This window comes from Lynx canadensis, chromosome C2 (genome assembly GCF_007474595.2).
Source record: "Lynx canadensis isolate LIC74 chromosome C2, mLynCan4.pri.v2, whole genome shotgun sequence".
In the NCBI taxonomy this organism is placed as follows: Eukaryota; Metazoa; Chordata; class Mammalia; order Carnivora; family Felidae; genus Lynx; species Lynx canadensis.
The window spans coordinates 35393101-35406272 of NC_044311.2; positions in this window are offsets into that span (position 1 = coordinate 35393101).

Here is a 13172-nt window from a genome sequence, read left to right on the forward strand (position 1 = left end):
ACATTTGGTTTACTGGTCTCAGTGGGGCCTTGGGGCTCCTCATACAAGGGAGTTTGCGTGGCACAAATGTTATGCAGGCAGCAGAGATGTTCTTGAAAAGAGAGACCTTTCAAAGAGCAGAAGTAGATTCCTGTTTGGCAACGTCGTCCTAGAGCTGAAATGGCTTTGGCCGTTGCCCTATTCCAATGTTACAGCTTAGGTTTATGAGCTTAGAATTCAAGGTTGTGTTAGTCTCTTCCCAGGCACCTTGTTTGCAGATGAAGTGCAGAGCATCATCAGAGGAACAGAGGAATGGATGCTCTGAACAATTTATTTCTTTTGTTTTTTTTTATTTTTTTTTAATGCTTTATTTATTTTTGAGAGTAACAGAGCATGAGCAGGAGGGGGCAGAGAGAGAGAGAGGGAGACAGAGAATTGGAAGCAGGCTCCAGGCTCTGAGCTGTCAGCACAGAGCCTGATACGGGGCTCAAACCCATGAACCGTGAGATCATGACCTGAGCTGAAGTCCGACGCTTAACCGACTGAGCCACCCAGGTACCCCTAAAAAATGTATTTCTGTGTAAGGGGGAGATAATCGCCAGATTCACCTGAGTTTGCGTCCTGGCAGCATCCATCTGTGTGACAAGTTACTCAGCCTCTCAGTTTCATTTTCCTCCCCTCTGAAGTAGAGATAATAATGTTCAGCTTAGAGGCTCGCTGCCACATACACATTTCAGCAGCGGTTATTTGCTACTGTTGTTACTCTATCAGCTGCCACCTCTGAGGAGACTCCCAGCATGCTGCAGGGATCAGTGTGTGCAGGGGCTGTGAGAGCAGGGGGCACGGAGACCATCAAAGATTCGTTACTGAGAACAGCCTCATCTGTTCCAGTCTGTGCAACAACCACAAAAGAGTATTAGCCGCTCCTTATGTTTGTACGATCATTCCAAATGAACTTTCTACACGCACATTCCTCACTCCAGTCCTGTGGGTAGGACAGAACTGATTACCCACATAGGCTTTAAGGGAAGAGATCACTTTGGGGAGAAGCGCACACTTTTATAGATCATTTGGAAAGCACTTGCAGCCAGATAACAGCTAGCTTTACCCTTTGCCTGCAGTTTGAAGAAGGGCCTCGGGGAGTGTGTTCCTTATACTCACGACCTTCACAGGGTTTGGAAACGGAACCCTGGGGTTTTATGCTGGTCTTGAGTTGGTGCAAAGGGGTGTGGGGCTCCAGAGGCTCTGGGGTTGAGGGCAATTATCAGCACTCCATGGAGACTGGCCTCTCCCTGGGGACCTATGTGGGTGCAGGCAAACAACTATAGTCCCAGAGTCCTTGCTTGAGTTCTGGGATGACTGCATCTTTAAAAAAAAAATGCTGAGCTTCTGTTCTCAGGATGCTGCTTGCAACGCCATGTCCCAGCCACCAATCCTCAAATGTACCTGTAATGTGTTAACTGTTGTGCAAAGTGCCAGGGGAATGTGGTCCCTGCCATCAAAGAATTTCTAAGTTGGTGTGGGAGGTATATATGTAAATATATAATCACCACACAGCATGATAATGCTCGATAAGGGGCATATTATGTTAGGAGAGGGATCTAAAGAGGTCCTGAGAGATCCAGAGAGAACCTATTGAAAGACAAGTTTTCTGAAGACTGGGTGAGAATATGCTAAGTGCAAGAGAGTAAAGGTGTCGTAAAAGGGAAACAGCATATGCACATTTCAGGAGGTGGTGAAAACATGGTACATTTGAATAATTAAAATTAACTTACTGTAGTTGAAGGACAAGTACTCCCTGGGGTTTGGAGTGGTGAAGTAGCAAGTGTAGAGGAAAGCAAAGGTCAGGTGATGATGGAATTTATAACAGAGAAAGTTCATTCCATGGTGTGGAGTATGGATGCAGGCTAGAGGTGATGTTGGCCCTAACTAGGGAAATGACAGTGAGTAATGGATAGTGAAGCATAAGTGTATTGATAGGCTGAGGAAGATATAGGAATCAAAAATCAGACCTAGGTTTCTAAACTGAGTTACTGAGAGGTCAGTGGTACAAGATTCCTATTTTGGTTTTGTTTTGTTTTTATTTTGTTTAGATTATAATTCTCTGGTAAAATGATCTGTATATTTATATATATTTTTCCTTGATCATAATAATTTATTTTAATGTACATGTCTGATAACTCCAATATCTGGATCACTTATGGGCCAATATATTGACTCTTTTATTTTGGGTTTCATAATTGGTCTTATTTCCTGGTATGCCTGGCAAACTAGTATTGAATTCTGGACATTGCGTTTAAACAGTTTTTGAGACTTGGGATGATGTTTTCTCTATCCAGAGAGAAATGTCTTTTTTTTCTTCTTCTTTTGTTTTGTTCTGAAACTTTAATGAGAAAAATATACATATCTATGTCAAGTTCAAGAAAATGTGTGTTTGCTGTGTCATTGGGTCACAGGTCAAGTCTGCATATGATAGAGCCAGCAAAACAGGAAGTATGTAAGCAAAGATACACATGTCACAGAATGAAAAGCTTGTGCTTGGCATGGTGAAGTGTCAGTCTCCCCATTGCTCAGCGGCATGTTAGAGATCCCACCGGTGATGGAAACAGACTCTGGACATTGCAGAATTCCCTCCGATGTATCTACCTCCTACAGTGTGTGGTGTATCTTCCGCAGAAATTTTTCATCATGCTCATACCTATAGACTGACTATTTGGGCCCCTCTCAAAGTGCCTCCCACTCCACCTTGGGTATCACACATGCTTTAAAGTTGGAGTTGAACACCCCGGGGTTGATGCAGACCTCAGTGGCCTGGAGGTGCAGGGGGAAACCATAGCTCCACCTCCCACACATGGGAGCTCAGCAGATTGTGGCAATTTGCTCTCTCCTGGCTGGAACTGGAAAGGGAATAAGTCTTCTTGCAAGCAGATGAGCTATGGCAAAATCACCTCGATTTGGTAGAGACTCTTCTATTTCTGATTTGCCCTTACTCCTAAGAAATAGCTTTCCTGGGGTCTCATGTGAACCCCTGGGTGTTTACCATGGCCTTCCTCATAGTAGGCACCAAACTCCAATTCCTGGCTTTCTAGCACTGGGAGGCTACAACATGCCATGCTTAGATTTTTATTGTCTTGGCAGCTTCTTCCATTTGGTTTCTCAGTCTTATCCAACAGGAAGCTTGGAACTCATAAAATGACTCCAGTGAATTCAGACCTAATGTCAGCTTCACCTGTCTGTGGTTCCTTTTTCTTTAGGATCTTGGACCTCACGTCTTGGTTTCTTTGTAACTTGAACTCCGTTTTTGCCTATCAGGCCCAGTGAGACTGCTGTCAGCTCCAGACCACTGCTTCCCTCCCCACCCCCACCCCGCCCCCACAGTCTATATTCTTTGCCAGGAATTGATAATTGACTCAAGGGGAAAAAGACTCTGATGAATGCAGTGCTTACCACAAAGCATTTCCTCTTTTCAGAGATCCTTTTACATTATAATTCTCTGGAAAAATGGTGTATATTTTTATATATTGCTTTTTTCAGAGATTTTGGCCCCTCAAGTCTTGGATACTTTGGTTATTCTCTGATGTTTTTGGATTATGGTCCATCTCTTCTAGTTTTTTCTTAGCCATAGAGTTAGTTTGATACATTCTACTCCATCTTATCTGGGAGTGTAAGTCTGGACTTAAATTTAATATATTTCTTAAATGTGTATAATCATAAACTAGATCAAGGTTATTATATTGATAGGCTTATAGAAACAAAAACCAAAACAAATAAATTTAAGCCAATTTAACAAGTTTAATTAACAAATTTAATCAATTTAAAAATCATTAGTTAAAATTATTGTTGATTTAATATGACAAATGATGGATTATGATGTGTGACTATGTCCTAATATATCAGATTTTTAATTGTACTTTGTGATATTTCAATTCTCCTATCTTTTTGCTCTATTCCAGCAACTAAATAACTTAAACTCCAATTTATACCATGTGCTGTGACATTATTTGGCCTTAACTTTGCATAAACATTACATTTATGCATAGATTCAAATATGTTACTTTCTGGCTCTGAGCACTTACAATAGTGTTTTTTTGGCACCAACAATTATGGAAATGAACACAAACGTAGGCTCTGAAATGGCAAGGCAGTCCTTGCATATTGGTGGTCATCTTGATATTTCAAGATGTCCTCATGTTAGTGTTCTTAGATGATCAGTGAAATGAACACAAATTTAAAAAATTATCCTTATTGAGGCATTGAAGGCTCTGTGAATACAATAGTGGACTCCAATTATTGAAACCGCTCAACCATGGGCCCCAAATCTCCTACCCTGATCTCAGCCTTTCAAACCCACAGATAAGGAATGCACCAGGCCCAAGAACCCCTTCTTGAGATCCCAGGATCCCTTGAACCAATCTGTACCCAAGGAAACCCTCCCCATACCCAGTCCTTGGCCAGTACCATTTGCTCTTCCTCATTAATAAGGAGCAGGTGGCCGAGGCACTGAGTTTCTCTTCCTGAGAGCCTGGGAGACAGGAATCCCCAGTGAGACCGGTGTAGCTTCTGTCTCAAGCTATTATTTGTCTTCTTTTAATAGGTGTGTGTTTGTGTTAAGCACAGTTAGGTGTGGATTGCGTGTGAGAGAAGGAGAGAAAGAGTGTGATGGGCTGAATTCTGTTCTTCACAATTCTATGTTGAAGCCCTAAGCCCTCAGTAGCTCAGGCTATGTATGACTATATTTGAAGATAGGGCCTTTAAAGAGGTACTTAAGTTAAAATGAGGTCATTAGAGTGGGTCCTAACCCGGTATGCCTAGTTTAAGAGTTTATAAGCATCTATGACCTTATAAGAAGAGATTGGGACATAGACATACACGGAGGAAAGACTGTGTAAAGGCACAAGGAGGGTACAGCCATCTACAAGCCAAAGAGAGAGGCCTCCAAACAGACAACCTTGCTAACATCTTGACCTTGGGCTTCTGGCCTCCAGAACCGTGAGAAAATTAATTTCTGTTGTTTAAGCCAGGCAGTCGGTGGTATTTTGTGATGGCAGCCCCAGCAATGAAGAGAAAAGATGAGAAAGGGGAGAGAGAGGGAAGTAAAATGAAAAAGGACATGGTCGTGGTGGCTGATGGGTGCAGCAGACAGAGTTCAAGGCTGAGGGTGCATCCCAGTCTGGCTGCTCCCCATCAGTAAGGGTCCGTGCTTTCAGAGAAGACAAGACACTGCTTGCATATTCAGGCTGTTATTCTGGGATCTGTTACACAGCAGCAGCAAGAAGTTACGGGCAACCTTGCTGTACCTTGGCCCGTCTCCCTTCTGGGCCTGCCTGACCATGGGAATAGACAGGAGGGAAAAGGCACAAACTTATGACCAAGAGCAGGAAGGAGCAGGGAGAGGCCAAGAAACTAGAGGAAATGGACTTGACCCAGATCTAGGTGCCATTTTTAAAATCTTTTATATATATATATATATATATATATATATTTCACCCATCCTGCTTACCCCCCCCCCCCACCAGGCAACCACCACCTTGTTCTCTGTATGTAAGAGTCTGTTTGTTTTGTTTTTTAGATTCCACATATAAGTGAGATCATGTTATTTGTCTCTTTACAACTTCACTTAGCATAATACCTTCTATGTCTATCCGTATTGTTGCAAATGGCAAGATCTCATCCTTGTTTAACGGCTGAGTAATCTGCTTCCATATCACCTCAGTTTATCCATGCATCTATCAGTGGGCACTTGGGCTGCTTCCATAATCTGGCTGTTGTGAATAGTGCTACAGTAAACAAAGGGGTGTATGTATCTTTTCAAAATGGTGGTTTTTTTCCCCTTTGGGTAAATAGTATTGGAATTACTGGGTCACATGCTATTTCTTTTTTACTTTTTTTGAGGGATCTTTATGCTGTTTTCCACAGTGACTGAACCAATTTACATTCCCAGCAACAGTGCACATGGGTTTCCTTTTTCTCCACATCCTCACCAACTCTTGTTATTTCACATTTTTTAAATACAACCCATTCTGACAGGTGTGATGTGATAACTCACATTTTAAAAATAAGCACATTTTAAAAATCATAGCACACACACACATGTAAGCAAATCTCCCATAATGTGGCCATCAGTGGGGGGTAGTGGGAAAAACATTGGTCTTAGAGTCAAGGAGACTTGAATTTAAATTCCAGCGCCGAGACTGACTCGTGTAAACCTTGGGTGAGTGCTTAACCTCTCTGAACATGTGTTTCTGAATTTGTAAACTGGAGGTACTGATGCCTGTTTCACAAATTCTGGAGGATTAAGTGAGAAAAAATGGGTGGAAAAGGGCTTAGCCCAGCATCTGGCCCATAGTAGGAACTTAGCCGATAGGGACTTTTCTTCTTAGAGCAGAAACAAAGCCTTTCCTTCCACTAGCAAAATGCAGTCCTTACTTTGCAGCAGCTGCTGCGGGGCCCTGGGCTGGCACCCACAGTGTGACACAGTGGCATACTGATTATTTTGAATCGAAGCTATTTGGGAAACAGCCAGTTCAAGGACACTCAGACCCTCCTGTGTCCCCCTGGAAGCAGAAAACCAATCTCCCATGTGAAAAATGCCCTCCCTGTGCTAAGAAGGGAAAAGACGAACTTTAAAGCTGAGAAAACTACGGAAACAAACTTTGTCACTGTTCTACTAATCTACCACCTTAGCCTAAATTCCACTCAGAATTCCTTACTAAGGCTCCCACCTATTTTTCTTATCCTGTAAATTCCTCACAAATTTATCATCTCGTTTTCTAAAAGGTATAAAAATGGCTTGCTGTGGTCATTTCTTTGGGTCTCAATTTCCTTATTGGGCCTCTGTGCACGTGTCATAAAACTTTGGTGTTTTTCCTCTTGTTAACCTGTCTCCTGTGAATTTAATTTTACATCCAGGTGGAGGGCCCTGAAGGGGAGAGGAAGAATTCTCCCTCTCCTGCACCACGTTAAAGTGCAAATGAAAGATCCCCGAGCAAAGCTGTGGCACATCAGGACGGAATACCAGAGTGAGTGCAAGTGGAGGCCGCTGGGCACAGCAGGCAGGTGAGCACTGAGGAGGGAAGAGAAGTCCTGGGGCACCAGGGAGGTGGACTTCACCATCACAACAGCCCAGAGCGGTCATGCAAGGAGCCCCTCTTATAGTCCTGCTGAAATACCACAGGGTAGGTATCCCTGGAAGTGAGTGGAGTGAGCTGAGGTGAGCCAGGTGTCAGCACCTGGGCAGCTGACGGAGAAAGGCCTGGTTGAAGAGTTGAATTGGGCTCAAGCTGGAAAGGGTCTGTCAGGAGAGGGGCACGATCTGGGAGAGCAGGCAGTGGTTTTTGCGTAGTTTCTGACACCTGACCTCCAAGCGAAATGCTCCATCCAAGGGAGACAGAGGCTCCCTAAGGAAGCCTGGGACAGAGACTGGGCAGAGTCTCTGTCTTAATCACTATTTCTCAGCAAAGAAGGGCGAACATAAACATTAACCTACAGGTAATACCTATGCTGGTAAAACCACACAAGGGTTGACTGTCACAGTGTTTTCAGTGTAAGAGAAAGCTACTAGTATGAGAGACTGTAAGGTACGTTTGTTACCTTAAGTGTCTTCTCTAAGGGATAAAGTCACCTTGAATAAGGCCCCAGGTTGTCGGGTCTCCAGTGAGACAACCCCAGGTTGTGAATGTAAGGCCCCAACGATGCGCCTCCATGGGCTGGTGTGGGATTCTGGTGACAATGTGTCAGTGTGGTGTTCCTGTCCTGCTGTCCAAACAGGAAGGAGACCTAGAGCTGTGATTAGCCAGCACCACTTCTAGTATGTGCTTGTGGGGGTGGTGAGCGAAGGGAAAAATGGGGAGAATGCTTTTCATGTTACTACTCGTGTGTCTGCCCTAGTGTCTAGCCTAGGGCCAGGCCCTTGCTAGGTGGTCAGTACTTGCTTGTTGAAGAATGAAGGTGGATGGGCTGTGCAGGGGCAGGAGTAAGGAGCTATCACTAAAATAACTGACATTGACAGAGTGCTTATTATGTGCCACTAGGAGATTTCCAGATATTCACTCTAATCTACCTCTCCCATCATCTTTGTGAGGTAGGATGATGATGATCATCCCCATTTTATTTTTTAAAAAATGTTTAATGTTTGTATTTATTTTTGAGAGAGACAGAGACAGAGCAGGAGTCGGGGAGGGGCAGGGAGACAGGGAGACACAGAATCCCAAGCAGGCTCCAGGCTCTGAGCTGTCAGCACAGAACCACGAGATCTTGAACCACAAGATCATGACCTGAGCTGATATCGGATGCTTAGCCGACTGAGCCACCCAGGCGCCCCTGTCATCCCCATTTTAAAAATGAGAAAACAAGTACAGGAAAGTTGAGCAATTTGTCTAAACTCTGGGATTGCCAGTAAAATATAGGATGTCCAATTAAGGTGGAATTTCACACCAACAGTGAGCAATTTTTTTTTTTTAGTAAGTTGTGTCTTAAATATTGCATGGGAATATTTATACTAAAAAATAATTGTTTATCTAAACTTCCAATTTCACTGGGTGTACTGTATTTTTATTTACTAAATCTGGCCACCATACTCAAGTGCAGCAATCAGTGAGTGGCAGAGCAAGGATTAAAATCAAATCTTTAGTCTCAGCTATCACACTCGGAATTTAAAATGTGCCAAGTGGTTTTTTTGGGGGGGAGGGCATCTTTGACAGCTTAACTTTTTCCCTGTTTTTGTGGTCTGTTTAGGTTTTCTACTTTTTGAGTCAATTTTGGTAATGTATGTTTTCTTAGAAAATCCACCATTACATTTAGATTCTCAAGGTAGTTATCATAGTACATTGCCTTAATTCTAAACTCTTTGTAGTGTTTGTAATTTTTTCTCTTGTTCTCAAGGCATTTACTGTCTTTACTCTTGTGAAAGGCATAGCCTTTCCATTGTCTTAAATAATGAGGTTTGTTCTGGAGAAAAAGTTTATGACCATGATTTTGTTTTTGTTCTGTATTTCAATAATTTTTCTTTTTTTTTTTTAATTCTGTCTCTTTTCATTTTGCCCTGTACTCCCTCCATTTTCTTGGATTAGAGGTTTAATTCATTCTTTAAAATTTTTCTTATTTCCTAACACATAATGTGAAGGTTATACATTTTCTACTAGATTTCACTATTTGGTGATTCCCATAAGGTGTTAATATGCAATCATCTTAATATTTTCTAAATAGAATTCTGGTTTTGATTTTTTAAATTCACAGGTGATTTAGAAAAGAGGTTTCAAAATTTCCTAATGGATTTTTTTTAGTTTACTTTTTACAGATTAAATTTTTCTTGTTATTTTCTAGTTTTTTTGTATGATATCTATTTATTTGAAAAAAGTAGCTGATTTTTTACTTGTGCCCAAATATATAATCAGAGTTCTAAGGATGTTTGAAAGGAATGAACATTTTCTATTTGAGTATGAAATGTTGTGTGTGTGTGTGTATGTATTAAGTTTATTAATTATTATTCAAGCCCTCTATAATTTTATTTCATATTTACTAAATTTTATAAGTTCTGAGATGAGTGTTTTAAGGTGTATTCGTTTCTTAATAGGATTGTGGATTTGCCTGTTTGTATTTTTGGGAGTTATTGCTTTATATATTTTAAAGTTACGTTACTGGTTCATTAAAGCTTTTTTCCCCCCTCATTTCCTAATTTTCCTCATTTCCTGTTAGAATATCATTATGGATTTTACCTTTTATCTATCATTACAGGATATATACATATACATATATATACATATGTATGCATGTATATATATGTGTGTGTGTGTATATATATATATATATATATATAGTTTTAAAATCCACTTTATATGACATAATACTGCCATCCCAGCTTTCCGTTTGTTTGCCCTTACCACCCCTTTTCAACCTCTCTCCACCATATTTAGGTATTTGTACAGAGCATAAAATTGGAGTGTGCTTTTTCACCCAATCTTAGTCTTTGCTGTTTTTAAAAACAGCTTTATTGAAGAATAACCGATGTACAATAAACTGTACATATTTAAAGTGCACAATTGTAGACCCATGAAGTAATCACAAAGATGATTTTTTTAGTGACCTCCTAATGATTTTATCATTTTTAATAGGGACAATTAAATACAGTGGCCATAATTGAAATAAAGGACACGTTTGGCCTTATTTTATCCTATTTTGTATTTTTAGCACTACTACATATTATTTGTTCCTTTCTTTTTTCCTTAAACCAATTTTTACTGCATTGATAGAGTTTTTATTTTTAGTTACTATTTTGGCCTCTGGTGATTTGGAAGCTTTTCTAGGTGTTTGTATTTTTAGGGGGGTATGTATGTATGTTTTGAAGAGTATATTCACATCTGCATTTCTCTATCAATATATTAAACGTCTCAATTTCTCAAGAGGAGACTTTTAGTATAGTTTTTATTCAATTCAGTTCCAGCCACATACCCCACATGAGAATGAAGCTGTTAGGTTACTTCTCCACTCCCTCTGCCCTTCTTCTCCCTCTAACTCCTGAGTGTTGTAGGACTCCTCTTTTACTCTTTATTTTTGTATCCTTATATTGCAGCTGGCAATCCCCTTACACTCATCTATTCTGATTTAGCTGTCACTGTCACTTGCTCAGTCCTCCCAGTTGCTGTCTTCATGCCTTTGTCCTGTGCCCTTGCTTATTGATGCTTTAGGCACTGGACTTCCCATTCCATCTTCCCCATTGTGGTCTTCATCACCTGTGCTGGTGACCCAGCCAACACTCTCTGAGTTCATGCCCTCTTCTCCTCCAGTGGAGTTTTCTAGATGTCCCTTCAGTTACTGACTCAGGTGCCCATGCCTAGACTGTCGTCATCCATAAATAAGCTCCGTCAGCCATTGTGATGTCATCTCTCCCTTCAGCCCCTTGCTCTGGTTCTCCTGCTCAACCACTCTCCAGTCGGATCTCACTACTCTTTCTTCTCCATGACCTTCTCATGTCTTCTTCTCCCTACTCTTCCAGTTTGGATTCCATGATCCAGCCCTATATCTTCCTTGCAAATCCTTTTAACTTACTTGCTCCCCCATACTCCTAATCCCTGCTCCTTGTAGTGAGTTGAAGAGTGACCCCTCCCCAAAGGTATGCCCACATGGAGTCTGTAAATTTGAACTAATTTGGAAAAACAAATCTGCGGATGTGATTAAGTTGAGGATCTTGAGATGAGATCATTCTGGATTAGGATGGGCCCTAAATCCAATGACAAGTGTTTAGAAGAGAAGACAAGGGGAAAAAGACACAGAAACCCAAAGAAGTGAAGATGGAGGCAGAGATTGGAGCGATGTGTTTATAAACCAAGGATTGCCAAAGATTGCTGATGGCCACCTGCAACTAGGAGAGGGGCATAGTGTGAATTCTCCTCTAGAGTGTCCAAGAAAGACCCAACTCTGCTGACATGTTGATTTCAGACTTCTGACCACTGCAACTGTAAGAGAACAAATCTGGTTTTTAAAAAATATTTTTTTATGTTTATTTATTTTTGAGAGAGAGAGAATGTGAGCAGGGGAGGGGCAGAGAGAGAGGGAGACACAGAATCCGAAGCAGGCTTTAGGCTCCCAGCTGTCAGCACAGAGCCCGACACAGGGCTTGAACTCACGAATCGTGAGATCATGACCTGAACCGAAGTCAGATGCTCAACCAACTGAGCCACCCAGGTGCTCCCAAATCTGTGTTGTTTTAAGCCACCAATGTGTTACAGCAGCCCTGGGAAAATAATACATACCTGCTTAAGCACCTGCCTGGAAAAGCCTTGAACTATTTAAACCAACTACTTGCTTACTCCTCACTTACACCCCAACAACCAAACATTACTGGAAAAATCCCACTAAGCTCCTGGGAGCCTGCACTAGCCAGGCTTTTCTCCTACCTCAGTGGTACTCCTTCATCTCCTTTGGATGCCTAAGAAATATCTCAGATTTAACAGGAACAAACAAATCTTAATTTCCCTATTGCAGTTGTCTGCACTTTAGTAAATTACCTCAAATTCATGAGTCATCCTTTCTTCCCCTTTCTTACATCTGATGTTTCTAAAACATCTCTACTTCCAGAATTCCCCCAATGCAATTACTTCATAGCTTCCCATTCTCTAGAGTTCTGCTCTGAGCCACAGTGATGTTTTCTAAGACTATGGCAGTGGCCCCCTGACTGATCAGGAGCCCTGCCTCTAGATTCTAGAATGTAAATCTGATTATGTCATTTCCTTCCTGAACTTCCCCCCCCCCACATTCCCCCCCACACATTCCCATTACACCCTAGCCCTTTCTATTACACTGGTAGAGAAGTTCAAACTCTATACTATGGTCCCTCACGATCCTGCCTACCTGTGGTTGTCAGGGTTTGCTACCTGCTATAATAGATTTGTCTACCTAATATTCAACAGTGGCTCAAACAGTGCATTTTTTGGTTTCTTGCTCACATAGCAGCACTGAGGTAGGTGACCAGGTTGGTGAAGTTTTTCTACACACAACCATTCAGAGATATAGGTTGTCCTCATCTTCAACATGTGGCACTCTTTCAAAGTTACTCTTGGGGCCATTTCCATTCTAACTAGCTGGATGGGGAAAACAAAGAAGAGTGCATATCAGTGGTTTTTAGGGGGGTAGAATTGAATGTGACTTCTGTTTACATTGCTCCGGCTGGAACTCTCATGGCCACACCCCATTTCTAGGCAGGCTAGGAAGGTGGTCTAACCACACGTCCGGGAATAAGAGGAAGAACCAGATTTTAGTGAGCTGATGGCAGTCTCTGCCACAGTGCTTCCTCCCACCCAAGTTCCCCACACACAGCCACAGTGGTTTTCTCTCTGCATGAAGGGACACACCATACTTCTTTCCTTCTCAGAGACTATGTATCTTCTGCTCAGAGAGCTCTTCTCTAAGTAGGCAAAGTTGCCTCCTCCTTATAGTCCGTTCTCAAATCAAATGTTGTCTCCAACTCTGCCAAAACAGCATCAGTGTACCTGTCCCTCTCTTGCTTGGTAACACACTAAATCTTCTTCACAATACTGAGTTTCTGAATAGGAGCTTCTGGAGGGCTTGGTCTTGTCACCACTCTACCCTAGAACAAACTGTGGACTTAATAAAAAATTTTTTTCACTGACTCCTACTTTTTGAATATTTAATCCTACCTTGAGATTTTTTTATTCTGATTTTTTAAAAATTCTCCCTAA